Source organism: Trichomycterus rosablanca, chromosome 20, assembly GCF_030014385.1.
Source record: "Trichomycterus rosablanca isolate fTriRos1 chromosome 20, fTriRos1.hap1, whole genome shotgun sequence".
NCBI lineage: Eukaryota > Metazoa > Chordata > Actinopteri > Siluriformes > Trichomycteridae > Trichomycterus > Trichomycterus rosablanca.
Window position 1 is genome coordinate 18,714,892 of NC_086007.1, and position 25,562 is coordinate 18,740,453.

General features: G+C 37.3%; 15 non-coding genes across 15 annotated transcripts; all 15 read left to right on the top strand.

Annotated features, from left to right (window-relative positions):
* The first annotated feature begins 1,277 nt into the window (after positions 1-1,277).
* trnaf-gaa (transfer RNA phenylalanine (anticodon GAA)) lies at positions 1,278-1,350 on the top strand. The gene has a single exon. It is a non-coding gene; the product is annotated as a tRNA-Phe (tRNA).
* A 1,610-nt stretch (positions 1,351-2,960) lies between these two features.
* On the top strand, positions 2,961-3,033 carry trnaf-gaa (transfer RNA phenylalanine (anticodon GAA)). The gene has a single exon. It is a non-coding gene; the product is annotated as a tRNA-Phe (tRNA).
* A 1,610-nt stretch (positions 3,034-4,643) lies between these two features.
* trnaf-gaa (transfer RNA phenylalanine (anticodon GAA)) lies at positions 4,644-4,716 on the top strand. Its single transcript has one exon. It is a non-coding gene; the product is annotated as a tRNA-Phe (tRNA).
* Positions 4,717-6,326: 1,610 nt separating this feature from the next.
* Positions 6,327-6,399, top strand: trnaf-gaa (transfer RNA phenylalanine (anticodon GAA)). The gene has a single exon. It is a non-coding gene; the product is annotated as a tRNA-Phe (tRNA).
* A 1,610-nt stretch (positions 6,400-8,009) lies between these two features.
* Positions 8,010-8,082, top strand: trnaf-gaa (transfer RNA phenylalanine (anticodon GAA)). Its single transcript has one exon. It is a non-coding gene; the product is annotated as a tRNA-Phe (tRNA).
* Positions 8,083-9,692: 1,610 nt separating this feature from the next.
* Positions 9,693-9,765, top strand: trnaf-gaa (transfer RNA phenylalanine (anticodon GAA)). The gene has a single exon. It is a non-coding gene; the product is annotated as a tRNA-Phe (tRNA).
* A 1,610-nt stretch (positions 9,766-11,375) lies between these two features.
* On the top strand, positions 11,376-11,448 carry trnaf-gaa (transfer RNA phenylalanine (anticodon GAA)). Its single transcript has one exon. It is a non-coding gene; the product is annotated as a tRNA-Phe (tRNA).
* Positions 11,449-13,046: 1,598 nt separating this feature from the next.
* trnaf-gaa (transfer RNA phenylalanine (anticodon GAA)) lies at positions 13,047-13,119 on the top strand. The gene has a single exon. It is a non-coding gene; the product is annotated as a tRNA-Phe (tRNA).
* A 1,610-nt stretch (positions 13,120-14,729) lies between these two features.
* Positions 14,730-14,802, top strand: trnaf-gaa (transfer RNA phenylalanine (anticodon GAA)). The gene has a single exon. It is a non-coding gene; the product is annotated as a tRNA-Phe (tRNA).
* Positions 14,803-16,402: 1,600 nt separating this feature from the next.
* Positions 16,403-16,475, top strand: trnaf-gaa (transfer RNA phenylalanine (anticodon GAA)). Its single transcript has one exon. It is a non-coding gene; the product is annotated as a tRNA-Phe (tRNA).
* A 1,600-nt stretch (positions 16,476-18,075) lies between these two features.
* On the top strand, positions 18,076-18,148 carry trnaf-gaa (transfer RNA phenylalanine (anticodon GAA)). Its single transcript has one exon. It is a non-coding gene; the product is annotated as a tRNA-Phe (tRNA).
* A 1,599-nt stretch (positions 18,149-19,747) lies between these two features.
* trnaf-gaa (transfer RNA phenylalanine (anticodon GAA)) lies at positions 19,748-19,820 on the top strand. The gene has a single exon. It is a non-coding gene; the product is annotated as a tRNA-Phe (tRNA).
* Positions 19,821-21,420: 1,600 nt separating this feature from the next.
* Positions 21,421-21,493, top strand: trnaf-gaa (transfer RNA phenylalanine (anticodon GAA)). The gene has a single exon. It is a non-coding gene; the product is annotated as a tRNA-Phe (tRNA).
* A 1,599-nt stretch (positions 21,494-23,092) lies between these two features.
* On the top strand, positions 23,093-23,165 carry trnaf-gaa (transfer RNA phenylalanine (anticodon GAA)). The gene has a single exon. It is a non-coding gene; the product is annotated as a tRNA-Phe (tRNA).
* Positions 23,166-24,765: 1,600 nt separating this feature from the next.
* trnaf-gaa (transfer RNA phenylalanine (anticodon GAA)) lies at positions 24,766-24,838 on the top strand. The gene has a single exon. It is a non-coding gene; the product is annotated as a tRNA-Phe (tRNA).
* Positions 24,839-25,562: the final 724 nt, after the last annotated feature.

Here is a 25,562-nt window from a genome sequence, read left to right on the forward strand (position 1 = left end):
GTGCTCTTGTTTGGGGCAGTCTCATCTGTGCAGATCCAGTTCAGTGTCCTGCAACCTTTTAATGTGTGATTTAATTCCTGCAATGTATTTCTGAACATTACCCTAACTGAAGTGTACCTACCTAAAGTTTACTGTGAGTGCAAATAAGTTGGGGCAACATTCAGTAAAGTTATCTTCAAGAGACCGAAAACAACAAGCAAACTGATGTTGGATTTTTTACACAGTAGAGTTATGTGGAATCTGACCAAGTTCTGCTTCAAACTTAGCAGCTTTACATTTAAGAACATCAAATGAAAGACTTTATTACAGTGTACTAAAACTCAAAATTTACTATAGTTCTAATTTGACTAAACATTGGCAGGTATTGCACAATGGGCAGTTAATGTTAATAACCTGTCTTTCATATGGTATTTTGGAAAATTGTCACTTCTATTGTGACAAAGGAATTAGATGTGGGCAGAGCTGTGAATTATCCCAATCAATGATCGCAGTCTGAACAGTCTGAAAGAAGAGCACCTGATTAATGTTCTTCAGAATGAAGGACTGTAGGATGTAGAATGCACTCAGCTGAGCAAAGACACAAGACACATACTGCTACCGAGAGAAACTTATGAAGTGAGCCAAGCTGGGCAGTGTGTTCTTTAATAATTCCAGTGAAATGGATTAGTTTGGTTTGCTAGAAAAAGAAATAAAAATGAATTTGACAAGGTGGAAAACATGAATTAAACCTAGAGGTGGAGATATGCAATACAATGTTATTCGAAAGATTTAGAACCATTGGAAACTCAGCACTAGCATTCGTGTGGTTCCATGGTGTAATGGTTAGCACTCTGGACTCTGAATCCAGTGATCTGAGTGGATCTCGGTGGAACCTGAGATCATCTTTTTTGTACCTAGTGGGACTGTTCATCACAGCCTTCTTGAAATGTCTGTCAATGTCATCAGTGTTTTCACAAGTGAAGTCTTTTTTATGCTTATTTTACAACTACAGCCACTGTAGTGAATATAATGGCTGCATTTTCATCTCCATGATTAAAACTTGGTGTTTAAATAGTAGAAAAATTAATTCAAAACCTTTCAGGGCATATCACATAAAATGTCTGCATGATTTCATTGCTGATTTTTAACCACGTGAACAAAAAAAATACTTTGCTTCCAGCAGTAGTCAATGTGGAACAGCGAGTTTCAATGGATAAAAACAAATAGGGCCCATTAAAAGATGAAGACTGCTGAACTGTGAATGCTCTACCTTCACATTTTGATAGCTGTGCTCAGCTGCCGAAATAGCTCAGTTGGGAGAGCGTTAGACTGAAGATCTAAAGGTCCCTGGTTCGATCCCGGGTTTCGGCAGAATATAGGCTGTATAAAACATCTCTTAACTGCTCTGGACTGTAGGACTGAGCAAGATGTTTTGAGCTGAGTCAGGTATGTAATTGAATTACATTTCCGTTTGTACTATTCAAGCTGAACTCAAGATCATGATCTTCTGTGATGTCACAATTGAGACCCTAACAATGGATCTGACATGTCTTACTGTTATTTTTGTACAAGCTATTTGTTGGGGTAGTTTTAAGTGACTCAAGCAACTGAAGACATTCAAGTGTTCTATCTTCTATCTATTTTAAGAGAGCAAAACAGACTGGGATTACTTTAAACAAGAGCACTATTTTGTTTTCTTAATAAGTGCTCTTGTTTGGGGCAGTCTCATCTGTGCAGATCCAGTTCAGTGTCCTGCAACCTTTTAATGTGTGATTTAATTCCTGCAATGTATTTCTGAACATTACCCTAACTGAAGTGTACCTACCTAAAGTTTACTGTGAGTGCAAATAAGTTGGGGCAACATTCAGTAAAGTTATCTTCAAGAGACCGAAAACAACAAGCAAACTGATGTTGTATTTTTTACACAGTAGAGTTATGTGGAATCTGACCAAGTTCTGCTTCAAACTTACCAGCTTTACATTTAAGAACATCAAATGAAAGACTTTATTACAGTGTACTAAAACTCAAAATTTACTATAGTTCTAATTTGACTAAACATTGGCAGGTATTGCACAATGGGCAGTTAATGTTAATAACCTGTCTTTCATATGGTATTTTGGAAAATTGTCACTTCTATTGTGACAAAGGAATTTGATGTGGGCAGAGCTGTGAATTATCCCAATCAATGATCGCAGTCTGAACAGTCTGAAAGAAGAGCACCTGATTAATGTTCTTCAGAATGAAGGACTGTAGGATGTAAAATGCACTCAGCTGAGCAAAGACACAAGACACATACTGCTACCGAGAGAAACTTATGAAGTGAGCCAAGCTGGGCAGTGTGTTCTTTAATAATTCCAGTGAAATGGATTAGTTTGGTTTGCTAGAAAAAGAAATAAAAATGAATTTGACAAGATGGAAAACATGAATTAAACCTAGAGGTGGAGATATGCAATACAATGTTATTCGAAAGATTTAGAACCATTGCAAACTCAGCACTAGCATTCGTGTGGTTCCATGGTGTAATGGTTAGCGCTCTGGACTCTGAATCCAGTGATCTGAGTGGATCTCGGCGGAACTTGAGATCATCTTTTTTGTACCTAGTGGGACTGTTCATCACAGCCTTCTTGAAATGTCTGTCAATGTCATCAGTGTTTTCACAAGTGAAGTCTTTTTTATGCTTATTTTACAACTACAGCCACTGTAGTGAATATAATGGCTGCATTTTCATCTCCATGATTAAAACTTGGTGTTTAAATAGTAGAAAAATTAATTCAAAACCTTTCAGGGCATATCACATAAAATGTCTGCATGATTTCATTGCTGATTTTTAACCACGTGAACAAAAAAAATACTTTGCTTCCAGCAGTAGTCAATGTGGAACAGCGAGTTTCAATGGATAAAAACAAATAGGGCCCATTAAAAGATGAAGACTGCTGAACTGTGAATGCTCTACCTTCACATTTTGATAGCTGTGCTCAGCTGCCGAAATAGCTCAGTTGGGAGAGCGTTAGACTGAAGATCTAAAGGTCCCTGGTTCGATCCCGGGTTTCGGCAGAATATAGGCTGTATAAAACATCTCTTAACTACTCTGGACTGTAGGACTGAGCAAGATGTTTTGAGCTGAGTCAGGTATGTAATTGAATTACATTTCCGTTTGTACTATTCAAGCTGAACTCAAGATCATGATCTTCTGTGATGTCACAATTGAGACCCTAACAATGGATCTGACATGTCTTACTGTTATTTTTGTACAAGCTATTTGTTGGGGTAGTTTTAAGTGACTCAAGCAACTGAAGACATTCAAGTGTTCTATCTTCTATCTATTTTAAGAGAGCAAAACAGACTGGGATTACTTTAAACAAGAGCACTATTTTGTTTTCTTAATAAGTGCTCTTGTTTGGGGCAGTCTCATCTGTGCAGATCCAGTTCAGTGTCCTGCAACCTTTTAATGTGTGATTTAATTCCTGCAATGTATTTCTGAACATTACCCTAACTGAAGTGTACCTACCTAAAGTTTACTGTGAGTGCAAATAAGTTGGGGCAACATTCAGTAAAGTTATCTTCAAGAGACCGAAAACAACAAGCAAACTGATGTTGGATTTTTTACACAGTAGAGTTATGTGGAATCTGACCAAGTTCTGCTTCAAACTTAGCAGCTTTACATTTAAGAACATCAAATGAAAGACTTTATTACAGTGTACTAAAACTCAAAATTTACTATAGTTCTAATTTGACTAAACATTGGCAGGTATTGCACAATGGGCAGTTAATGTTAATAACCTGTCTTTCATATGGTATTTTGGAAAATTGTCACTTCTATTGTGACAAAGGAATTAGATGTGGGCAGAGCTGTGAATTATCCCAATCAATGATCGCAGTCTGAACAGTCTGAAAGAAGAGCACCTGATTAATGTTCTTCAGAATGAAGGACTGTAGGATGTAGAATGCACTCAGCTGAGCAAAGACACAAGACACATACTGCTACCGAGAGAAACTTATGAAGTGAGCCAAGCTGGGCAGTGTGTTCTTTAATAATTCCAGTGAAATGGATTAGTTTGGTTTGCTAGAAAAAGAAATAAAAATGAATTTGACAAGGTGGAAAACATGAATTAAACCTAGAGGTGGAGATATGCAATACAATGTTATTCGAAAGATTTAGAACCATTGGAAACTCAGCACTAGCATTCGTGTGGTTCCATGGTGTAATGGTTAGCACTCTGGACTCTGAATCCAGTGATCTGAGTGGATCTCGGCGGAACCTGAGATCATCTTTTTTGTACCTAGTGGGACTGTTCATCACAGCCTTCTTGAAATGTCTGTCAATGTCATCAGTGTTTTCACAAGTGAAGTCTTTTTTATGCTTATTTTACAACTACAGCCACTGTAGTGAATATAATGGCTGCATTTTCATCTCCATGATTAAAACTTGGTGTTTAAATAGTAGAAAAATTAATTCAAAACCTTTCAGGGCATATCACATAAAATGTCTGCATGATTTCATTGCTGATTTTTAACCACGTGAACAAAAAAAATACTTTGCTTCCAGCAGTAGTCAATGTGGAACAGCGAGTTTCAATGGATAAAAACAAATAGGGCCCATTAAAAGATGAAGACTGCTGAACTGTGAATGCTCTACCTTCACATTTTTATAGCTGTGCTCAGCTGCCGAAATAGCTCAGTTGGGAGAGCGTTAGACTGAAGATCTAAAGGTCCCTGGTTCGATCCCGGGTTTCGGCAGAATATAGGCTGTATAAAACATCTCTTAACTACTCTGGACTGTAGGACTGAGCAAGATGTTTTGAGCTGAGTCAGGTATGTAATTGAATTACATTTCCGTTTGTACTATTCAAGCTGAACTCAAGATCATGATCTTCTGTGATGTCACAATTGAGACCCTAACAATGGATCTGACATGTCTTACTGTTATTTTTGTACAAGCTATTTGTTGGGGTAGTTTTAAGTGACTCAAGCAACTGAAGACATTCAAGTGTTCTATCTTCTATCTATTTTAAGAGAGCAAAACAGACTGGGATTACTTTAAACAAGAGCACTATTTTGTTTTCTTAATAAGTGCTCTTGTTTGGGGCAGTCTCATCTGTGCAGATCCAGTTCAGTGTCCTGCAACCTTTTAATGTGTGATTTAATTCCTGCAATGTATTTCTGAACATTACCCTAACTGAAGTGTACCTACCTAAAGTTTACTGTGAGTGCAAATAAGTTGGGGCAACATTCAGTAAAGTTATCTTCAAGAGACCGAAAACAACAAGCAAACTGATGTTGGATTTTTTACACAGTAGAGTTATGTGGAATCTGACCAAGTTCTGCTTCAAACTTAGCAGCTTTACATTTAAGAACATCAAATGAAAGACTTTATTACAGTGTACTAAAACTCAAAATTTACTATAGTTCTAATTTGACTAAACATTGGCAGGTATTGCACAATGGGCAGTTAATGTTAATAACCTGTCTTTCATATGGTATTTTGGAAAATTGTCACTTCTATTGTGACAAAGGAATTAGATGTGGGCAGAGCTGTGAATTATCCCAATCAATGATCGCAGTCTGAACAGTCTGAAAGAAGAGCACCTGATTAATGTTCTTCAGAATGAAGGACTGTAGGATGTAGAATGCACTCAGCTGAGCAAAGACACAAGACACATACTGCTACCGAGAGAAACTTATGAAGTGAGCCAAGCTGGGCAGTGTGTTCTTTAATAATTCCAGTGAAATGGATTAGTTTGGTTTGCTAGAAAAAGAAATAAAAATGAATTTGACAAGGTGGAAAACATGAATTAAACCTAGAGGTGGAGATATGCAATACAATGTTATTCGAAAGATTTAGAACCATTGGAAACTCAGCACTAGCATTCGTGTGGTTCCATGGTGTAATGGTTAGCACTCTGGACTCTGAATCCAGTGATCTGAGTGGATCTCGGCGGAACCTGAGATCATCTTTTTTGTACCTAGTGGGACTGTTCATCACAGCCTTCTTGAAATGTCTGTCAATGTCATCAGTGTTTTCACAAGTGAAGTCTTTTTTATGCTTATTTTACAACTACAGCCACTGTAGTGAATATAATGGCTGCATTTTCATCTCCATGATTAAAACTTGGTGTTTAAATAGTAGAAAAATTAATTCAAAACCTTTCAGGGCATATCACATAAAATGTCTGCATGATTTCATTGCTGATTTTTAACCACGTGAACAAAAAAAGTACTTTGCTTCCAGCGGTAGTCAATGTGGAACAGCGAGTTTCAATGGATAAAAACAAATAGGGCCCATTAAAAGATGAAGACTGCTGAACTGTGAATGCTCTACCTTCACATTTTGATAGCTGTGCTCAACTGCCGAAATAGCTCAGTTGGGAGAGCGTTAGACTGAAGATCTAAAGGTCCCTGGTTCGATCCCGGGTTTCGGCAGAATATAGGCTGTATAAAGCATCTCTTAACTACTCTGGACTGTAGGACTGAGCAAGATGTTTTGAGCTGAGTCAGGTATGTAATTGAATTACATTTCCGTTTGTACTATTCAAGCTGAACTCAAGATCATGATCTTCTGTGATGTCACAATTGAGACCCTAACAATGGATCTGACATGTCTTACTGTTATTTTTGTACAAGCTATTTGTTGGGGTAGTTTTAAGTGACTCAAGCAACTGAAGACATTCAAGTGTTCTATCTTCTATCTATTTTAAGAGAGCAAAACAGACTGGGATTACTTTAAACAAGAGCACTATTTTGTTTTCTTAATAAGTGCTCTTGTTTGGGGCAGTCTCATCTGTGCAGATCCAGTTCAGTGTCCTGCAACCTTTTAATGTGTGATTTAATTCCTGCAATGTATTTCTGAACATTACCCTAACTGAAGTGTACCTACCTAAAGTTTACTGTGAGTGCAAATAAGTTGGGGCAACATTCAGTAAAGTTATCTTCAAGAGACCGAAAACAACAAGCAAACTGATGTTGGATTTTTTACACAGTAGAGTTATGTGGAATCTGACCAAGTTCTGCTTCAAACTTAGCAGCTTTACATTTAAGAACATCAAATGAAAGACTTTATTACAGTGTACTAAAACTCAAAATTTACTATAGTTCTAATTTGACTAAACATTGGCAGGTATTGCACAATGGGCAGTTAATGTTAATAACCTGTCTTTCATATGGTATTTTGGAAAATTAACACTTCTATTGTGACAAAGGAATTAGATGTGGGCAGAGCTGTGAATTATCCCAATCAATGATCGCAGTCTGAACAGTCTGAAAGAAGAGCACCTGATTAATGTTCTTCAGAATGAAGGACTGTAGGATGTAGAATGCACTCAGCTGAGCAAAGACACAAGACACATACTGCTACCGAGAGAAACTTATGAAGTGAGCCAAGCTGGGCAGTGTGTTCTTTAATAATTCCAGTGAAATGGATTAGTTTGGTTTGCTAGAAAAAGAAATAAAAATGAATTTGACAAGGTGGAAAACATGAATTAAACCTAGAGGTGGAGATATGCAATACAATGTTATTCGAAAGATTTAGAACCATTGGAAACTCAGCACTAGCATTCGTGTGGTTCCATGGTGTAATGGTTAGCGCTCTGGACTCTGAATCCAGTGATCTGAGTGGATCTCGGCGGGACCTGAGATCATATTTTTTGTACCTAGTGGGACTGTTCATCACAGCCTTCTTGAAATGTCTGTCAATGTCATCAGTGTTTTCACAAGTGAAGTCTTTTTTATGCTTATTTTACAACTACAGCCACTGTAGTGAATATAATGGCTGCATTTTCATCTCCATGATTAAAACTTGGTGTTTAAATAGTAGAAAAATTAATTCAAAACCTTTCAGGGCATATCACATAAAATGTCTGCATGATTTCATTGCTGATTTTTAACCACGTGAACAAAAAAAGTACTTTGCTTCCAGCGGTAGTCAATGTGGAACAGCGAGTTTCAATGGATAAAAACAAATAGGGCCCATTAAAAGATGAAGACTGCTGAACTGTGAATGCTCTACCTTCACATTTTGATAGCTGTGCTCAGCTGCCGAAATAGCTCAGTTGGGAGAGCGTTAGACTGAAGATCTAAAGGTCCCTGGTTCGATCCCGGGTTTCGGCAGAATATAGGCTGTATAAAACATCTCTTAACTACTCTGGACTGTAGGACTGAGCAAGATGTTTTGAGCTGAGTCAGGTATGTAATTGAATTACATTTCCGTTTGTACTATTCAAGCTGAACTGAAGATCATGATCTTCTGTGATGTCACAATTGAGACCCTAACAATGGATCTGACATGTCTTACTGTTATTTTTGTACAAGCTATTTGTTGGGGTAGTTTTAAGTGACTCAAGCAACTGAAGACATTCAAGTGTTCTATCTTCTATCTATTTTAAGAGAGCAAAACAGACTGGGATTACTTTAAACAAGAGCACTATTTTGTTTTCTTAATAAGTGCTCTTGTTTGGGGCAGTCTCATCTGTGCAGATCCAGTTCAGTGTCCTGCAACCTTTTAATGTGTGATTTAATTCCTGCAATGTATTTCTGAACATTACCCTAACTGAAGTGTACCTACCTAAAGTTTACTGTGAGTGCAAATAAGTTGGGGCAACATTCAGTAAAGTTATCTTCAAGAGACCGAAAACAACAAGCAAACTGATGTTGGATTTTTTACACAGTAGAGTTATGTGGAATCTGACCAAGTTCTGCTTCAAACTTAGCAGCTTTACATTTAAGAACATCAAATGAAAGACTTTATTACAGTGTACTAAAACTCAAAATTTACTATAGTTCTAATTTGACTAAACATTGGCAGGTATTGCACAATGGGCAGTTAATGTTAATAACCTGTCTTTCATATGGTATTTTGGAAAATTGTCACTTCTATTGTGACAAAGGACTTTGATGTGGGCAGAGCTGTGAATTATCCCAATCAATGATCGCAGTCTGAACAGTCTGAAAGAAGAGCACCTGATTAATGTTCTTCAGAATGAAGGACTGTAGGATGTAGAATGCACTCAGCTGAGCAAAGACACAAGACACATACTGCTACCGAGAGAAACTTATGAAGTGAGCCAAGCTGGGCAGTGTGTTCTTTAATAATTCCAGTGAAATGGATTAGTTTGGTTTGCTAGAAAAAGAAATAAAAATGAATTTGACAAGGTGGAAAACATGAATTAAACCTAGAGGTGGAGATATGCAATACAATGTTATTCAAAAGATTTAGAACCATTGGAAACTCAGCACTAGCATTCGTGTGGTTCCATGGTGTAATGGTTAGCACTCTGGACTCTGAATCCAGTGATCTGAGTGGATCTCGGCGGAACCTGAGATCATCTTCTTTGTACCTAGTGGGACTGTTCATCACAGCCTTCTTGAAATGTCTGTCAATGTCATCAGTGTTTTCACAAGTGAAGTCTTTTTTATGCTTATTTTACAACTACAGCCACTGTAGTGAATATAATGGCTGCATTTTCATCTCCATGATTAAAACTTGGTGTTTAAATAGTAGAAAAATTAATTCAAAACCTTTCAGGGCATATCACATAAAATGTCTGCATGATTTCATTGCTGATTTTTAACCACGTGAACAAAAAAAGTACTTTGCTTCCAGCGGTAGTCAATGTGGAACAGCGAGTTTCAATGGATAAAAACAAATAGGGCCCATTAAAAGATGAAGACTGCTGAACTTTGAATGCTCTACCTTCACATTTTGATAGCTGTGCTCAGCTGCCGAAATAGCTCAGTTGGGAGAGCGTTAGACTGAAGATCTAAAGGTCCCTGGTTTAATCCCGGGTTTCGGCAGAATATAGGCTGTATAAAACATCTCTTAACTACTCTGGACTGTAGGACTGAGCAAGATGTTTTGAGCTGAGTCAGGTATGTAATTGAATTACATTTCCGTTTGTACTATTCAAGCTGAACTCAAGATCATGATCTTCTGTGATGTCACAATTGAGACCCTAACAATGGATCTGACATGTCTTACTGTTATTTTTGTACAAGCTATTTGTTGGGGTAGTTTTAAGTGACTCAAGCAACTGAAGACATTCAAGTGTTCTATCTTCTATCTATTTTAAGAGAGCAAAACAGACTGGGATTACTTTAAACAAGAGCACTATTTTGTTTTCTTAATAAGTGCTCTTGTTTGGGGCAGTCTCATCTGTGCAGATCCAGTTCAGTGTCCTGCAACCTTTTAATGTGTGATTTAATTCCTGCAATGTATTTCTGAACATTACCCTAACTCAAGTGTACCTACCTAAAGTTTACTGTGAGTGCAAATAAGTTGGGGCAACATTCAGTAAAGTTATCTTCAAGAGACCGAAAACAACAAGCAAACTGATGTTGGATTTTTTACACAGTAGAGTTATGTGGAATCTGACCAAGTTCTGCTTCAAACTTAGCAGCTTTACATTTAAGAACATCAAATGAAAGACTTTATTACAGTGTACTAAAACTCAAAATTTACTATAGTTCTAATTTGACTAAACATTGGCAGGTATTGCACAATGGGCAGTTAATGTTAATAACCTGTCTTTCATATGGTATTTTGGAAAATTGTCACTTCTATTGTGACAAAGGAATTTGATGTGGGCAGAGCTGTGAATTATCCCAATCAATGATCGCAGTCTGAACAGTCTGAAAGAAGAGCACCTGATTAATGTTCTTCAGAATGAAGGACTGTAGGATGTAGAATGCACTCAGCTGAGCAAAGACACAAGACACATACTGCTACCGAGAGAAACTTATGAAGTGAGCCAAGCTGGGCAGTGTGTTCTTTAATAATTCCAGTGAAATGGATTAGTTTGGTTTGCTAGAAAAAGAAATAAAAATGAATTTGACAAGGTGGAAAACATGAATTAAACCTAGAGGTGGAGATATGCAATACAATGTTATTCAAAAGATTTAGAACCATTGGAAACTCAGCACTAGCATTCGTGTGGTTCCATGGTGTAATGGTTAGCACTCTGGACTCTGAATCCAGTGATCTGAGTGGATCTCGGCGGAACCTGAGATCATCTTCTTTGTACCTAGTGGGACTGTTCATCACAGCCTTCTTGAAATGTCTGTCAATGTCATCAGTGTTTTCACAAGTGAAGTCTTTTTTATGCTTATTTTACAACTACAGCCACTGTAGTGAATATAATGGCTGCATTTTCATCTCCATGATTAAAACTTGGTGTTTAAATAGTAGAAAAATTAATTCAAAACCTTTCAGGGCATATCACATAAAATGTCTGCATGATTTCATTGCTGATTTTTAACCACGTGAACAAAAAAAGTACTTTGCTTCCAGCGGTAGTCAATGTGGAACAGCGAGTTTCAATGGATAAAAACAAATAGGGCCCATTAAAAGATGAAGACTGCTGAACTGTGAATGCTCTACCTTCACATTTTGATAGCTGTGCTCAGCTGCCGAAATAGCTCAGTTGGGAGAGTGTTAGACTGAAGATCTAAAGGTCCCTGGTTCGATCCCGGGTTTCGGCAGAATATAGGCTGTATAAAACATCTCTTAACTACTCTGGACTGTAGGACTGAGCAAGATGTTTTGAGCTGAGTCAGGTATGTAATTGAATTACATTTCCGTTTGTACTATTCAAGCTGAACTCAAGATCATGATCTTCTGTGATGTCACAATTGAGACCCTAACAATGGATCTGACATGTCTTACTGTTATTTTTGTACAAGCTATTTGTTGGGGTAGTTTTAAGTGACTCAAGCAACTGAAGACATTCAAGTGTTCTATCTTCTATCTATTTTAAGAGAGCAAAACAGACTGGGATTACTTTAAACAAGAGCACTATTTTGTTTTCTTAATAAGTGCTCTTGTTTGGGGCAGTCTCATCTGTGCAGATCCAGTTCAGTGTCCTGCAACCTTTTAATGTGTGATTTAATTCCTGCAATGTATTTCTGAACATTACCCTAACTGAAGTGTACCTACCTAAAGTTTACTGTGAGTGCAAATAAGTTGGGGCAACATTCAGTAAAGTTATCTTCAAGAGACCGAAAACAACAAGCAAACTGATGTTGGATTTTTTACACAGTAGAGTTATGTGGAATCTGACCAAGTTCTGCTTCAAACTTAGCAGCTTTACATTTAAGAACATCAAATGAAAGACTTTATTACAGTGTACTAAAACTCAAAATTTACTATAGTTCTAATTTGACTAAACATTGGCAGGTATTGCACAATGGGCAGTTAATGTTAATAACCTGTCTTTCATATGGTATTTTGGAAAATTGTCACTTCTATTGTGACAAAGGAATTTGATGTGGGCAGAGCTGTGAATTATCCCAATCAATGATCGCAGTCTGAACAGTCTGAAAGAAGAGCACCTGATTAATGTTCTTCAGAATGAAGGACTGTAGGATGTAGAATGCACTCAGCTGAGCAAAGACACAAGACACATACTGCTACCGAGAGAAACTTATGAAGTGAGCCAAGCTGGGCAGTGTGTTCTTTAATAATTCCAGTGAAATGGATTAGTTTGGTTTGCTAGAAAAAGAAATAAAAATGAATTTGACAAGGTGGAAAACATGAATTAAACCTAGAGGTGGAGATATGCAATACAATGTTATTCGAAAGATTTAGAACCATTGGAAACTCAGCACTAGCATTCGTGTGGTTCCATGGTGTAATGGTTAGCACTCTGGACTCTGAATCCAGTGATCTGAGTGGATCTCGGCGGAACCTGAGATCATCTTTTTTGTACCTAGTGGGACTGTTCATCACAGCCTTCTTGAAATGTCTGTCAATGTCATCAGTGAAGTCTTTTTTATGCTTATTTTACAACTACAGCCACTGTAGTGAATATAATGGCTGCATTTTCATCTCCATGATTAAAACTTGGTGTTTAAATAGTAGAAAAATTAATTCAAAACCTTTCAGGGCATATCACATAAAATGTCTGCATGATTTCATTGCTGATTTTTAACCACGTGAACAAAAAAAGTACTTTGCTTCCAGCGGTAGTCAATGTGGAACAGCGAGTTTCAATGGATAAAAACAAATAGGGCCCATTAAAAGATGAAGACTGCTGAACTGTGAATGCTCTACCTTCACATTTTGATAGCTGTGCTCAGCTGCCGAAATAGCTCAGTTGGGAGAGCGTTAGACTGAAGATCTAAAGGTCCCTGGTTCGATCCCGGGTTTCGGCAGAATATAGGCTGTATAAAACATCTCTTAACTACTCTGGACTGTAGGACTGAGCAAGATGTTTTGAGCTGAGTCAGGTATGTAATTGAATTACATTTCCGTTTGTACTATTCAAGCTGAACTCAAGATCATGATCTTCTGTGATGTCACAATTGAGACCCTAACAATGGATCTGACATGTCTTACTGTTATTTTTGTACAAGCTATTTGTTGGGGTAGTTTTAAGTGACTCAAGCAACTGAAGACATTCAAGTGTTCTATCTTCTATCTATTTTAAGAGAGCAAAACAGACTGGGATTACTTTAAACAAGAGCACTATTTTGTTTTCTTAATAAGTGCTCTTGTTTGGGGCAGTCTCATCTTTGCAGATCCAGTTCAGTGTCCTGCAACCTTTTAATGTGTGATTTAATTCCTGCAATGTATTTCTGAACATTACCCTAACTGAAGTTTACCTACCTAAAGTTTACTGTAAGTGCAAATAAGTTGGGGCAACATTCAGTAAAGTTATCTTCAAGAGACCGAAAACAACAAGCAAACTGATGTTGTATTTTTTACACAGTAGAGTTATGTGGAATCTGACCAAGTTCTGCTTCAAACTTAGCAGCTTTACATTTAAGAACATCAAATGAAAGACTTTATTACAGTGTACTAAAACTCAAAATTTACTATAGTTCTAATTTGACCAAACATTGGCAGGTATTGCACAATGGGCAGTTAATGTTAATAACCTGTCTTTCATATGGTATTTTGGAAAATTGTCACTTCTATTGTGACAAAGGAATTTAATGTGGGCAGAGCTGTGAATTATCCCAATCAATGATCGCAGTCTGAACAGTCTGAAAGAAGAGCACCTGATTAATGTTCTTCAGAATGAAGGACTGTAGGATGTAGAATGCACTCAGCTGAGCAAAGACACAAGACACATACTGCTACCGAGAGAAACTTATGAAGTGAGCCAAGCTGGGCAGTGTGTTCTTTAATAATTCCAGTGAAATGGATTAGTTTGGTTTGCTAGAAAAAGAAATAAAAATGAATTTGACAAGGTGGAAAACATGAATTAAACCTAGAGGTGGAGATATGCAATACAATGTTATTCGAAAGATTTAGAACCATTGCAAATTTAGCACTAGCATTTGTGTGGTTCCATGGTGTAATGGTTAGTGCTCTGGACTCTGAATCCAGTGATCTGAGTGGATCTCGGCGGAACCTGAGATCATCTTTTTTGTACCTAGTGGGACTGTTCATCACAGCCTTCTTGAAATGTCTGTCAATGTCATCAGTGTTTTCACAAGTGAAGTCTTTTTTATGCTTATTTTACAACTACAGCCACTGTAGTGAATATAATGGCTGCATTTTCATCTCCATGATTAAAACTTGGTGTTTAAATAGTAGAAAAATTAATTCAAAACCTTTCAGGGCATATCACATAAAATGTCTGCATGATTTCATTGCTGATTTTTAACCACGTGAACAAAAAAAGTACTTTGCTTCCAGCGGTAGTCAATGTGGAACAGCGAGTTTCAATGGATAAAAACAAATAGGGCCCATTAAAAGATGAAGACTGCTGAACTGTGAATGCTCTACCTTCACATTTTGATAGCTGTGCTCAGCTGCCGAAATAGCTCAGTTGGGAGAGCGTTAGACTGAAGATCTAAAGGTCCCTGGTTCGATCCTGGGTTTCGGCAGAATATAGGCTGTATAAAACATCTCTGGACTGTAGGACTGAGCAAGATGTTTTGAGCTGAGTCAGGTATGTAATTGAATTACATTTCCGTTTGTACTATTCAAGCTGAACTCAAGATCATGATCTTCTGTGATGTCACAATTGAGACCCTAACAATGGATCTGACATGTCTTACTGTTATTTTTGTACAAGCTATTTGTTGGGGTAGTTTTAAGTGACTCAAGCAACTGAAGACATTCAAGTGTTCTATCTTCTATCTATTTTAAGAGAGCAAAACAGACTGGGATTACTTTAAACAAGAGCACTATTTTGTTTTCTTAATAAGTGCTCTTGTTTGGGGCAGTCTCATCTTTGCAGATCCAGTTCAGTGTCCTGCAACCTTTTAATGTGTGATTTAATTCCTGCAATGTATTTCTGAACATTACCCTAACTGAAGTTTACCTACCTAAAGTTTACTGTAAGTGCAAATAAGTTGGGGCAACATTCAGTAAAGTTATCTTCAAGAGACCGAAAACAACAAGCAAACTGATGTTGTATTTTTTACACAGTAGAGTTATGTGGAATCTGACCAAGTTCTGCTTCAAACTTAGCAGCTTTACATTTAAGAACATCAAATGAAAGACTTTATTACAGTGTACTAAAACTCAAAATTTACTATAGTTCTAATTTGACCAAACATTGGCAGGTATTGCACAATGGGCAGTTAATGTTAATAACCTGTCTTTCATATGGTATTTTGGAAAATTGTCACTTCTATCGTGACAAAGGAATTTAATGTGGGCAGAGCTGTGAATTATCCCAATCAATGATCGCAGTCTGAACAGTCTGAAAGAAGAGCACCTGATTAATGTTCTTCAGAATGAAGGACTGTAGGATGTAGAATGCACTCAGCTGAGCAAAGACACAAGACACATACTGCTACCGAGAGAAACTTATGAAGTGAGCCAAGCTGGGCAGTGTGTTCTTTAATAATTCCAGTGAAATGGATTAGTTTGGTTTGCTAGAAAAAGAAATAAAAATGAATTTGACAAGGTGGAAAACATGAATTAAACCTAGAGGTGGAGATATGCAATACAATGTTATTCGAAAGATTTAGAACCATTGCAAATTTAGCACTAGCATTTGTGTGGTTCCATGGTGTAATGGTTAGTGCTCTGGACTCTGAATCCAGTGATCTGAGTGGATCTCGGCGGAACCTGAGATCATCTTTTTTGTACCTAGTGGGACTGTTCATCACAGCCTTCTTGAAATGTCTGTCAATGTCATCAGTGTTTTCACAAGTGAAGTCTTTTTTATGCTTATTTTACAACTACAGCCACTGTAGTGAATATAATGGCTGCATTTTCATCTCCATGATTAAAACTTGGTGTTTAAATAGTAGAAAAATTAATTCAAAACCTTTCAGGGCATATCACATAAAATGTCTGCATGATTTCATTGCTGATTTTTAACCACGTGAACAAAAAAAGTACTTTGCTTCCAGCGGTAGTCAATGTGGAACAGCGAGTTTCAATGGATAAAAACAAATAGGGCCCATTAAAAGATGAAGACTGCTGAACTGTGAATGCTCTACCTTCACATTTTGATAGCTGTGCTCAGCTGCCGAAATAGCTCAGTTGGGAGAGCGTTAGACTGAAGATCTAAAGGTCCCTGGTTCGATCCCGGGTTTCGGCAGAATATAGGCTGTATAAAACATCTCTGGACTGTAGGACTGAGCAAGATGTTTTGAGCTGAGTCAGGTATGTAATTGAATTACATTTCCGTTTGTACTATTCAAGCTGAACTCAAGATCATGATCTTCTGTGATGTCACAATTGAGACCCTAACAATGGATCTGACATGTCTTACTGTTATTTTTGTACAAGCTATTTGTTGGGGTAGTTTTAAGTGACTCAAGCAACTGAAGACATTCAAGTGTTCTATCTTCTATCTATTTTAAGAGAGCAAAACAGACTGGGATTACTTTAAACAAGAGCACTATTTTGTTTTCTTAATAAGTGCTCTTGTTTGGGGCAGTCTCATCTTTGCAGATCCAGTTCAGTGTCCTGCAACCTTTTAATGTGTGATTTAATTCCTGCAATGTATTTCTGAACATTACCCTAACTGAAGTTTACCTACCTAAAGTTTACTGTAAGTGCAAATAAGTTGGGGCAACATTCAGTAAAGTTATCTTCAAGAGACCGAAAACAACAAGCAAACTGATGTTGTATTTTTTACACAGTAGAGTTATGTGGAATCTGACCAAGTTCTGCTTCAAACTTAGCAGCTTTACATTTAAGAACATCAAATGAAAGACTTTATTACAGTGTACTAAAACTCAAAATTTACTATAGTTCTAATTTGACCAAACATTGGCAGGTATTGCACAATGGGCAGTTAATGTTAATAACCTGTCTTTCATATGGTATTTTGGAAAATTGTCACTTCTATTGTGACAAAGGAATTTAATGTGGGCAGAGCTGTGAATTATCCCAATCAATGATCGCAGTCTGAACAGTCTGAAAGAAGAGCACCTGATTAATGTTCTTCAGAATGAAGGACTGTAGGATGTAGAATGCACTCAGCTGAGCAAAGACACAAGACACATACTGCTACCGAGAGAAACTTATGAAGTGAGCCAAGCTGGGCAGTGTGTTCTTTAATAATTCCAGTGAAATGGATTAGTTTGGTTTGCTAGAAAAAGAAATAAAAATGAATTTGACAAGGTGGAAAACATGAATTAAACCTAGAGGTGGAGATATGCAATACAATGTTATTCGAAAGATTTAGAACCATTGCAAATTTAGCACTAGCATTTGTGTGGTTCCATGGTGTAATGGTTAGTGCTCTGGACTCTGAATCCAGTGATCTGAGTGGATCTCGGCGGAACCTGAGATCATCTTTTTTGTACCTAGTGGGACTGTTCATCACAGCCTTCTTGAAATGTCTGTCAATGTCATCAGTGTTTTCACAAGTGAAGTCTTTTTTATGCTTATTTTACAACTACAGCCACTGTAGTGAATATAATGGCTGCATTTTCATCTCCATGATTAAAACTTGGTGTTTAAATAGTAGAAAAATTAATTCAAAACCTTTCAGGGCATATCACATAAAATGTCTGCATGATTTCATTGCTGATTTTTAACCACGTGAACAAAAAAAGTACTTTGCTTCCAGCGGTAGTCAATGTGGAACAGCGAGTTTCAATGGATAAAAACAAATAGGGCCCATTAAAAGATGAAGACTGCTGAACTGTGAATGCTCTACCTTCACATTTTGATAGCTGTGCTCAGCTGCCGAAATAGCTCAGTTGGGAGAGCGTTAGACTGAAGATCTAAAGGTCCCTGGTTCGATCCCGGGTTTCGGCAGAATATAGGCTGTATAAAACATCTCTGGACTGTAGGACTGAGCAAGATGTTTTGAGCTGAGTCAGGTATGTAATTGAATTACATTTCCGTTTGTACTATTCAAGCTGAACTCAAGATCATGATCTTCTGTGATGTCACAATTGAGACCCTAACAATGGATCTGACATGTCTTACTGTTATTTTTGTACAAGCTATTTGTTGGGGTAGTTTTAAGTGACTCAAGCAACTGAAGACATTCAAGTGTTCTATCTTCTATCTATTTTAAGAGAGCAAAACAGACTGGGATTACTTTAAACAAGAGCACTATTTTGTTTTCTTAATAAGTGCTCTTGTTTGGGGCAGTCTCATCTGTGCAGATCCAGTTCAGTGTCCTGCAACCTTTTAATGTGTGATTTAATTCCTGCAATGTATTTCTGAACATTACCCTAACTGAAGTGTACCTACCTAAAGTTTACTGTGAGTGCAAATAAGTTGGGGCAACATTCAGTAAAGTTATCTTCAAGAGACCGAAAACAACAAGCAAACTGATGTTGGATTTTTTACACAGTAGAGTTATGTGGAATCTGACCAAGTTCTGCTTCAAACTTAGCAGCTTTACATTTAAGAACATCAAATGAAAGACTTTATTACAGTGTACTAAAACTCAAAATTTACTATAGTTCTAATTTGACTAAACATTGGCAGGTATTGCACAATGGGCAGTTAATGTTAATAACCTGTCTTTCATATGGTATTTTGGAAAATTGTCACTTCTATTGTGACAAAGGAATTAGATGTGGGCAGAGCTGTGAATTATCCCAATCAATGATCGCAGTCTGAACAGTTATAAGAAGAGCACCTGATTAATGTTCTTCAGAATGAAGGACTGTAGGATGTAGAATGCACTCAGCTGAGCAAAGACACAAGACACATACTGCTACCGAGAGAAACTTATGAAGTGAGCCAAGCTGGGCAGTGTGTTCTTTAATAATTCCAGTGAAATGGATTAGTTTGGTTTGCTAGAAAAAGAAATAAAAATGAATTTGACAAGGTGGAAAACATGAATTAAACCTAGAGGTGGAGATATGCAATACAATGTTATTCGAAAGATTTAGAACCATTGCAAATTTAGCACTAGCATTCGTGTGGTTCCATGGTGTAATGGTTAGCGCTCTGGACTCTGAATCCAGTGATCTGAGTGGATCTCGGCGGAACCTGAGATCATCTTTTTTGTACCTAGTGGGACTGTTCATCACAGCCTTCTTGAAATGTCTGTCAATGTCATCAGTGTTTTCACAAGTGAAGTCTTTTTTATGCTTATTTTACAACTACAGCCACTGTAGTGAATATAATGGCTGCATTTTCATCTCCATGATTAAAACTTGGTGTTTAAATAGTAGAAAAATTAATTCAAAACCTTTCAGGGCATATCACATAAAATGTCTGCATGATTTCATTGCTGATTTTTAACCACGTGAACAAAAAAAGTACTTTGCTTCCAGCGGTAGTCAATGTGGAACAGCGAGTTTCAATGGATAAAAACAAATAGGGCCCATTAAAAGATGAAGACTGCTGAACTGTGAATGCTCTACCTTCACATTTTGATAGCTGTGCTCAGCTGCCGAAATAGCTCAGTTGGGAGAGCGTTAGACTGAAGATCTAAAGGTCCCTGGTTCGATCCCGGGTTTCGGCAGAATATAGGCTGTATAAAACATCTCTGGACTGTAGGACTGAGCAAGATGTTTTGAGCTGAGTCAGGTATGTAATTGAATTACATTTCCGTTTGTACTATTCAAGCTGAACTCAAGATCATGATCTTCTGTGATGTCACAATTGAGACCCTAACAATGGACCTGACATGTCTTACTGTTATTTTTGTACAAGCTATTTGTTGGGGTAGTTTTAAGTGACTTAAGCAACTGAAGACATTCAAGTGTTCTATCTTCTATCTATTTTAAGAGAGCAAAACAGACTGGGATTACTTTAAACAAGAGCACTATTTTGTTTTCTTAATAAGTGCTCTTGTTTGGGGCAGTCTCATCTGTGCAGATCCAGTTCAGTGTCCTGCAACCTTTTAATGTGTGATTTAATTCCTGCAATGTATTTCTGAACATTACCCTAACTGAAGTGTACCTACCTAAAGTTTACTGTGAGTGCAAATAAGTTGGGGCAACATTCAGTAAAGTTATCTTCAAGAGACCGAAAACAACAAGCAAACTGATGTTGGATTTTTTACACAGTAGAGTTATGTGGAATCTGAGCAAGTTCTGCTTCAAACTTAGCAGCTTTACATTTAAGAACATCAAATGAAAGACTTTATTACAGTGTACTAAAACTCAAAATTTACTATAGTTCTAATTTGACTAAACATTGGCAGGTATTGCACAATGGGCAGTTAATGTTAATAACCTGTCTTTCATATGGTATTTTGGAAAATTGTCACTTCTATTGTGACAAAGGAATTTGATGTGGGCAGAGCTGTGAATTATCCCAATCAATGATCGCAGTCTGAACAGTCTGAAAGAAGAGCACCTGATTAATGTTCTTCAGAATGAAGGACTGTAGGATGTAGAATGCACTCAGCTGAGCAAAGACACAAGACACATACTGCTACCGAGAGAAACTTATGAAGTGAGCCAAGCTGGGCAGTGTGTTCTTTAATAATTCCAGTGAAATGGATTAGTTTGGTTTGCTAGAAAAAGAAATAAAAATGAATTTGACAAGGTGGAAAACATGAATTAAACCTAGAGGTGGAGATATGCAATACAATGTTATTCGAAAGATTTAGAACCACTGGAAACTCAGCACTAGCATTCGTGTGGTTCCATGGTGTAATGGTTAGCACTCTGGACTCTGAATCCAGTGATCTGAGTGGATCTCGGCGGAACCTGAGATCATCTTTTTTGTACCTAGTGGGACTGTTCATCACAGCCTTCTTGAAATGTCTGTCAATGTCATCAGTGTTTTCACAAGTGAAGTCTTTTTTATGCTTATTTTACAACTACAGCCACTGTAGTGAATATAATGGCTGCATTTTCATCTCCATGATTAAAACTTGGTGTTTAAATAGTAGAAAAATTAATTCAAAACCTTTCAGGGCATATCACATAAAATGTCTGCATGATTTCATTGCTGATTTTTAACCACGTGAACAAAAAAAGTACTTTGCTTCCAGCGGTAGTCAATGTGGAACAGCGAGTTTCAATGGATAAAAACAAATAGGGCCCATTAAAAGATGAAGACTGCTGAACTGTGAATGCTCTACCTTCACATTTTGATAGCTGTGCTCAGCTGCCGAAATAGCTCAGTTGGGAGAGCGTTAGACTGAAGATCTAAAGGTCCCTGGTTCGATCCCGGGTTTCGGCAGAATATAGGCTGTATAAAACATCTCTGGACTGTAGGACTGAGCAAGATGTTTTGAGCTGAGTCAGGTATGTAATTGAATTACATTTCCGTTTGTACTATTCAAGCTGAACTCAAGATCATGATCTTCTGTGATGTCACAATTGAGACCCTAACAATGGATCTGACATGTCTTACTGTTATTTTTGTACAAGCTATTTGTTGGGGTAGTTTTAAGTGACTCAAGCAACTGAAGACATTCAAGTGTTCTATCTTCTATCTATTTTAAGAGAGCAAAACAGACTGGGATTACTTTAAACAAGAGCACTATTTTGTTTTCTTAATAAGTGCTCTTGTTTGGGGCAGTCTCATCTTTGCAGATCCAGTTCAGTGTCCTGCAACCTTTTAATGTGTGATTTAATTCCTGCAATGTATTTCTGAACATTACCCTAACTGAAGTTTACCTACCTAAAGTTTACTGTAAGTGCAAATAAGTTGGGGCAACATTCAGTAAAGTTATCTTCAAGAGACCGAAAACAACAAGCAAACTGATGTTGTATTTTTTACACAGTAGAGTTATGTGGAATCTGACCAAGTTCTGCTTCAAACTTAGCAGCTTTACATTTAAGAACATCAAATGAAAGACTTTATTACAGTGTACTAAAACTCAAAATTTACTATAGTTCTAATTTGACCAAACATTGGCAGGTATTGCACAATGGGCAGTTAATGTTAATAACCTGTCTTTCATATGGTATTTTGGAAAATTGTCACTTCTATTGTGACAAAGGAATTAGATGTGGGCAGAGCTGTGAATTATCCCAATCAATGATCGCAGTCTGAACAGTTATAAGAAGAGCACCTGATTAATGTTCTTCAGAATGAAGGACTGTAGGATGTAGAATGCACTCAGCTGAGCAAAGACACAAGACACATACTGCTACCGAGAGAAACTTATGAAGTGAGCCAAGCTGGGCAGTGTGTTCTTTAATAATTCCAGTGAAATGGATTAGTTTGGTTTGCTAGAAAAAGAAATAAAAATGAATTTGACAAGGTGGAAAACATGAATTAAACCTAGAGGTGGAGATATGCAATACAATGTTATTCGAAAGATTTAGAACCATTGCAAATTTAGCACTAGCATTCGTGTGGTTCCATGGTGTAATGGTTAGCGCTCTGGACTCTGAATCCAGTGATCTGAGTGGATCTCGGCGGAACCTGAGATCATCTTTTTTGTACCTAGTGGGACTGTTCATCACAGCCTTCTTGAAATGTCTGTCAATGTCATCAGTGTTTTCACAAGTGAAGTCTTTTTTATGCTTATTTTACAACTACAGCCACTGTAGTGAATATAATGGCTGCATTTTCATCTCCATGATTAAAACTTGGTGTTTAAATAGTAGAAAAATTAATTCAAAACCTTTCAGGGCATATCACATAAAATGTCTGCATGATTTCATTGCTGATTTTTAACCACGTGAACAAAAAAAGTACTTTGCTTCCAGCGGTAGTCAATGTGGAACAGCGAGTTTCAATGGATAAAAACAAATAGGGCCCATTAAAAGATGAAGACTGCTGAACTGTGAATGCTCTACCTTCACATTTTGATAGCTGTGCTCAGCTGCCGAAATAGCTCAGTTGGGAGAGCGTTAGACTGAAGATCTAAAGGTCCCTGGTTCGATCCCGGGTTTCGGCAGAATATAGGCTGTATAAAACATCTCTGGACTGTAGGACTGAGCAAGATGTTTTGAGCTGAGTCAGGTATGTAATTGAATTACATTTCCGTTTGTACTATTCAAGCTGAACTCAAGATCATGATCTTCTGTGATGTCACAATTGAGACCCTAACAATGGACCTGACATGTCTTACTGTTATTTTTGTACAAGCTATTTGTTGGGGTAGTTTTAAGTGACTTAAGCAACTGAAGACATTCAAGTGTTCTATCTTCTATCTATTTTAAGAGAGCAAAACAGACTGGGATTACTTTAAACAAGAGCACTATTTTGTTTTCTTAATAAGTGCTCTTGTTTGGGGCAGTCTCATCTGTGCAGATCCAGTTCAGTGTCCTGCAACCTTTTAATGTGTGATTTAATTCCTGCAATGTATTTCTGAACATTACCCTAACTGAAGTGTACCTACCTAAAGTTTACTGTGAGTGCAAATAAGTTGGGGCAACATTCAGTAAAGTTATCTTCAAGAGACCGAAAACAACAAGCAAACTGATGTTGGATTTTTTACACAGTAGAGTTATGTGGAATCTGAGCAAGTTCTGCTTCAAACTTAGCAGCTTTACATTTAAGAACATCAAATGAAAGACTTTATTACAGTGTACTAAAACTCAAAATTTACTATAGTTCTAATTTGACTAAACATTGGCAGGTATTGCACAATGGGCAGTTAATGTTAATAACCTGTCTTTCATATGGTATTTTGGAAAATTGTCACTTCTATTGTGACAAAGGAATTTGATGTGGGCAGAGCTGTGAATTATCCCAATCAATGATCGCAGTCTGAACAGTCTGAAAGAAGAGCACCTGATTAATGTTCTTCAGAATGAAGGACTGTAGGATGTAGAATGCACTCAGCTGAGCAAAGACACAAGACACATACTGCTACCGAGAGAAACTTATGAAGTGAGCCAAGCTGGGCAGTGTGTTCTTTAATAATTCCAGTGAAATGGATTAGTTTGGTTTGCTAGAAAAAGAAATAAAAATGAATTTGACAAGGTGGAAAACATGAATTAAACCTAGAGGTGGAGATATGCAATACAATGTTATTCGAAAGATTTAGAACCACTGGAAACTCAGCACTAGCATTCGTGTGGTTCCATGGTGTAATGGTTAGCACTCTGGACTCTGAATCCAGTGATCTGAGTGGATCTCGGCGGAACCTGAGATCATCTTTTTTGTACCTAGTGGGACTGTTCATCACAGCCTTCTTGAAATGTCTGTCAATGTCATCAGTGTTTTCACAAGTGAAGTCTTTTTTATGCTTATTTTACAACTACAGCCACTGTAGTGAATATAATGGCTGCATTTTCATCTCCATGATTAAAACTTGGTGTTTAAATAGTAGAAAAATTAATTCAAAACCTTTCAGGGCATATCACATAAAATGTCTGCATGATTTCATTGCTGATTTTTAACCACGTGAACAAAAAAAGTACTTTGCTTCCAGCGGTAGTCAATGTGGAACAGCGAGTTTCAATGGATAAAAACAAATAGGGCCCATTAAAAGATGAAGACTGCTGAACTGTGAATGCTCTACCTTCACATTTTGATAGCTGTGCTCAGCTGCCGAAATAGCTCAGTTGGGAGAGCGTTAGACTGAAGATCTAAAGGTCCCTGGTTCGATCCCGGGTTTCGGCAGAATATAGGCTGTATAAAACATCTCTGGACTGTAGGACTGAGCAAGATGTTTTGAGCTGAGTCAGGTATGTAATTGAATTACATTTCCGTTTGTACTATTCAAGCTGAACTCAAGATCATGATCTTCTGTGATGTCACAATTGAGACCCTAACAATGGATCTGACATGTCTTACTGTTATTTTTGTACAAGCTATTTGTTGGGGTAGTTTTAAGTGACTCAAGCAACTGAAGACATTCAAGTGTTCTATCTTCTATCTATTTTAAGAGAGCAAAACAGACTGGGATTACTTTAAACAAGAGCACTATTTTGTTTTCTTAATAAGTGCTCTTGTTTGGGGCAGTCTCATCTTTGCAGATCCAGTTCAGTGTCCTGCAACCTTTTAATGTGTGATTTAATTCCTGCAATGTATTTCTGAACATTACCCTAACTGAAGTTTACCTACCTAAAGTTTACTGTAAGTGCAAATAAGTTGGGGCAACATTCAGTAAAGTTATCTTCAAGAGACCGAAAACAACAAGCAAACTGATGTTGTATTTTTTACACAGTAGAGTTATGTGGAATCTGACCAAGTTCTGCTTCAAACTTAGCAGCTTTACATTTAAGAACATCAAATGAAAGACTTTATTACAGTGTACTAAAACTCAAAATTTACTATAGTTCTAATTTGACCAAACATTGGCAGGTATTGCACAATGGGCAGTTAATGTTAATAACCTGTCTTT